The following is a 5,729-nucleotide window of genomic DNA, read 5'->3' on the forward strand; positions in this document are numbered from 1 at the left end:
GCAGATGACTCAGTCTGCGCACATGTTTCTGTGCACTGACTACATCCATTTTACACTAAACATACTTGAACCTCAATTCAGTTAGTGCTGCGCTTGAGTAGGCACTTAATTTCTGAGTGATTTTTTTGAAGTGGAAAGTTATGATGGCCACTGCTACTGTGACTCCCAGTGGGGGATGGATTTGCAGCTTTTTAAAGGCAACACTGAACTGTACGTGCACAAGTAATTAACTGACCAACACAATCAATAGAAATAAAACTTAAGAAAGATTTGATGTGCATGGGTGTTCCCACATCAGATCGTTTCCACATGTGTGTGTGTGTGTGTGTTTGTGGATGCATGAGTGTGTGGCCAGGATGTGTGTCTGTATGTGTGTATAACTGTGGACATGGTCATGCTCCCTACTGTTCGTTGCTGCTTTATGTGGGTACTTGGTGCATGGCTGGGTGACTTGGTGTGACCACTGACCTCCCTTATATGTGATGGTCCAGGGTGCCATCTTCGTCATAGGATGTCTTTCCCAGGTGCCACGTGGTTCTCAAGCGGATGAGGCGCTGGGCTCTGATCATCAGCTTGTACCGGTATGGCCGGCCTCCAGCAGGGTTAGCTGCTTGTTGCCTCTGCTTCTCTGGATTTCTTGTTCTTTGGGAAATTGCTTCTTCCTTCTGCTGAGGCGGGTACGGAGGTGTAATTGGGACATGAGTCCCCACACTGGAAAAACAAAATTGTAATATAAAAGTAGTTTACTGTGTATTTTACAGTTTTGTACTGTTCTTCTAGAATATCATTAAATTCACATAAATAAACGGTGTTTTTACATTTCAAATGTGAATTAACGTAAAATCACTGTAAATGTAATAAAACATAATTTTCTTGTTTTTTAAATGTATTTGTCTGTACATATGCATATTTAGATTGTTAAAATACATTCACAAATGCATCATAATTTCACAAATATTTGTCTGCTATTTGAAAGATTGAACTGTTAAATTGAAATGTAATGCTAAAATCATTCGTATAAACTTTTTTTTACATCAAATAATTATTATTATTGCTGTTATTTAGGGCGATCGTGGCTCAAGAGATGGCAGTTCGCAGTGTAATCAGAAGGTTGCCGGTTCGAGCCCCGGCTCGGACACTCTCGGTCATTGTGTCCTTGGGCAACACACTTCACCTACTGGTGATGGCCAGAGGGGAATTATAAAGTGGAATTGAAAAGCGCTATATGAATGCAATCCATTATTATTTAAACCAACTGTTAACTGTATATTTCTGTACATTTAAGTATTTTTATTCATATTGCCGCATTCATTAACCTTGTTTATAGGTAATTTCATTGTTTAATCACGTTAATTTGTTCCTAATTTAATGTTTAAAAGCACTTGGAAAAGGCAGAATCCCATGTAAAATTAGGGCAACAAACTGTATTGTCATTACTGAAAATAACCGTATTTTCATGGGAAAGTTATTTTCTGTTATTTTATGGTATTATTTTGGCGCTTCAGCTGCTGGAATATTACTGGTTTTTTAGGATTTGTTTTTTTACGGCGCAGTCTTCAATACTCTTGGTGGGTTGCAGATGGCCTGAGTCACCTGGACCTTTTACTGTCTGCCTCTGGCTCCCGAGAGGGCGACATTACTTACTAGGCTTCTCAGTTGTTTAACATGTTTTGCTCATTCAGAGGTAGCGAGTGAATCTTGGACTTTTTTCCTTTATTTTTATCTTTACTCCTATTTTTCCCACTTTTTTTTGCTCTCCTCACCTGTCAGTTCTGGCATTGTTACATAATACATACATTAATTTGAGTAACGAAAAAAAATACAAATAAATAAAATTAACAGAAATTGATTAGCAAGAAGAACCTACAGCGAGTTTACAGACTTCCTCTTGGCAAAGGAAGTATGTTTGGCACAGCAGAGAGCTCAGATCATGATTCTGCAAAAGCTGTGGAATAGGACCCAACAAAATAAAGCCACATTTTGTGATGTCACTTACTAGTTAATGTGAGCAACAAGCACACTAGACTCCTACTCTTTTTTGGTTCTCTTTCTTCCCTCAAATAGAGTCACCAATTTTCTAAGTATATGAGCACAATTTTCTACACCACAGCCATTTTCCTTCATAATTTATACCTGTCACTTTATTTAAAGCAAATAGCTAGTGCCAATTACATAACAACATGCTGCTAAAGTTTGTCAAAATTAGCCACCACTACTACCCAAACAAGTGCAGCATACAGTGAGGTGTTGTGTCATTTGACGCCTATAGTTCACAGCAGCACAATGCAAAGACAATAGCCCTGAGTGGACTGAATGAGAACTTTTCACTGTGTAGAAATGTAACTGTTCTTTTCTATGAAAGAATTATAGTGTTGAAATAATATAATTACAATAAAATAATTGCAATTTGCTGACTGGCATAAGGTGTTTCCTTCATGCTTCACCATCACTAGCTCATTTTACATCTGCATTGCAATCAGAGGACTAGTCTGCAGATTTCCATACTGATATACAGCAGCACCAGTAATAATATGACTCTGCAGAGTAGGGTCTGACTGATCATGTCTTAATTCCAATGCTCATTTTGTGAAAGTGTAATTCACACTGAAAGGATTATTTTGCATTCACCATTTGCACTGGTGTTTTTGTTTTACTTTGTCTTACAGTGGTGCAGATCTGCTTAGATGTCTTTGGTCAACAAGATCTACTGAGAGGACTTAACAAGGTTTCTTTAGCTGAACAATCACATGCACCATTCTTTGCTTCTACATTACCAAGGGCCTCTCAACTGGTCCGATTTGGAGCTTTTGGCTGGCTGATGGTGTAATTATCTTCTTCCAGATCAGGTTGAAGCACCCATGTCTTCCACCACCAGAGCTATTCAACCCTTTGGTTGCCCATCTCACAGTCAGAAACACTATTTCAATCACTTTTGTATCCATGGCAAGGCAGTTTTGTTGCAGTCTGTCTGGATCAAAGTTCAGAACAGTTTGTAAGGATTGCCAAATTGGACATTTAGTCTCTTGTATCCACAACATGTTCTCTTGGAAATGTTAGAATGTAATTTGGATCCAGATATCCCCGTCGGATTTACAGCCTTAGCAGGTGTGTGCAGTCTCATTTCTCTCAAAACTATGAAGATTGGAATTCTAGACCCAAGAGATGTATGGGATTCATTTGATTTTCTCTGATAAGTTCTTCTGAGTCAAAGAGAAAAGATGGTAATATTGTCCCAAGCTTTTAGCATACCGCCATCCTACCAGCTCAAAAGAACTTATGTATAACATGATCCTCTCAGATGGGGCCGCTTTGGACAAGCTCCTGTCAAGTCAAAGCTGCTCTGTGGGGCAGCAGGCTTGGAAGTATTTGGAAATACTTACTCTATACTTATTCCTAAACTCCTAACTCTGCCAATAAAATGCAATCTCACCTCACAATAGCAAAAAACCCCAAATGGAAACTATCATTTTGGTTGTCAGCACCTTCACAGTTGCTTCTCTTGGCTGCGAGCGGTGTCCCTTCATGTCTACCTTGTGAGTGTGACCAACAGCGGCGGCAGTGGCTGGTGGACGAGGTCTGCCGCCACATGTGGAACATCACAGTCACCATACAGTAGTCAGCCGTGGAGCCGGAGAGTCGCTGTCTTCTGCTCCCACAGGAATCAAACCTGGAACGGAGAACTGGGATCTTACAGTGAGGGCCATGACTTCATGTTCATGCCCACCTCCCCCTCCTCCTCTTCATCATCATTCTGGTTCTCATTGACTGCGTGATCTATGAGAACATTGCTCTTTCGAGCGCTCAAGCTTACGTGCGTGGAATAGTCCTTCTCTCCATTTAAAGTCTTATTTGGATTACTTACATGCACCGTTAATACCTCAGGGATCGAATCTAATCCTGTTGCCATAAATAAATAAATTGCAGGTATAAGAGACTGCCAGCTGTGACCTTCTGTAACTGAGCAGGAAGTCAGTACAGAGGAAGCACATGATGATCCCCAAAGCAACGAGTATGTGCCTGCCCAACTGTTTTGCAGAAACTGAAGCTCTTTGATTTTTTTCCTAATATAGCAAGCACTACAACTTCATTGCAAGAGAAAGATGATTAAAAGCAGCATCATCTCTTTCTTCCATATCCCCTCTCTCTTGCTTCTCTCATTTCCCCTCTCCTTCCACAGAACAGGTAGCACAGCAAGGCGTTCCAGGCGTCATGGTCCTATTGATGGCATTAGTCGCATTAGTCACCTGAAAACAAACTGCAACTAATCTGGGACTGTTTACCAGTAAATGTCATCGCAGCAGAAATTGTTGGTGTGTGTCACAGGCCTCCACCCCTCTCTCCCTCTCCTGCTTGCTCTAGTTCCACTCATTTGGCTAATTTTACTGAAGCACAGCACCTCGGGAATTATTAATGACCTAAACAAATAATCAGCGAGGCGACTGAAATGGCGTCTCATTTCCTCGCCAACACCCTAACTCCAACTCTGCACCCCATCTAAAAAAAGCAAGGTGAGGAATATGTAAATGGGAATTAATTGGGGAGGCCAATCCCTCCTCCTTTTTTGTTCTTTATATTTTGAGTGAAAACACAGACTGAGTCTCGAGGCTAGCAAAGGTTGAGCGTCTCCCAGGCATCGCGCCAGATCCCCCAACACTGACTGACTAAACGATGTCGTCGTCAGTCAGAGAATAATTTCACCTCATTACACCGCAGGCGAGGCAGGTAGACACAGGAATTCTTTCCAGCATGCAACTTAAGAAAATAAAACAGAGAAAAATAACAATGTGTGACAGTCGGTCTTTCTGGAGTTCCTTAGTCTGACGTCTGGTTCGGCAAAGTCCGAAAACTGCTTCACCCAAACAGCTTCCACCTGCTTGTTGCAAGATAATTCAAGAATATGATACACCTCAGCATAAAACCAGTGCGGCACATAATAAGGCACATTCACCTTCACTTCGTCTGTGCTCCGCCATATTTTACCTTTCTTATTTACCTTCCCTGGCTCTCTCCCCAAAGATTTATAATGTGGCAGGTATAGTTTAGTATGTGAGCAGTGAGCCGTGCAAACCACGTCATGACAACTCACGCACTTCCACACGGGCTCAAGCAGCTCGCTCTGACACACACACATTGTTTCCAACCAATCAGAATGCAAAGGGGCCGGGGTGCCAAGGTGGCTCCCTGTGTAATGTAGAGGCCTGAACTGTGTGTGTGTGTGTGTGTTTGTGTTGGTGCCTTATGTTTGCCATGTGTGTTTCTGCGTCTGTACAGACTCGCCCGGCTTAGTAAAATGAGGGTGACATCGAATTTGCCAGTGGACTGTGTCTTCTCTGCAGCTGCACATTAGTGGGAAAAATTACAAGTTGTAAACTAATTTCCTGTCACTATTAAAACGAATCATTAAAAAAAAAAAACAACTCAATATCACTCAAAGTTTATATAGTTGTATAGAAAAGTCTTAAAAGACTTACAAATTATTTTAGACTGAAATAATAGAACCACATCATTTGTAGGTAACCAGGTATCTTTAATCTTTATATCTATCTATATCTATCTATATATATAATTACAGATAGATAGATAGATAGACAGATAGATAGATAGACAGATAGATAGATAGATAGATAGATAGACAGATAGATAGATAGATAGATAGATAGATAGATAGATAGATAGATAGATAGATAGATAGATAGATAGATAGATAGATAGATAGATAGATAGATAGA

This window comes from Pundamilia nyererei, unplaced genomic scaffold, assembly GCF_000239375.1.
Source record: "Pundamilia nyererei isolate P.nyererei 1_Seehausen unplaced genomic scaffold, PunNye1.0 scaffold00005, whole genome shotgun sequence".
Classification (NCBI taxonomy): Eukaryota; Metazoa; Chordata; class Actinopteri; order Cichliformes; family Cichlidae; genus Pundamilia; species Pundamilia nyererei.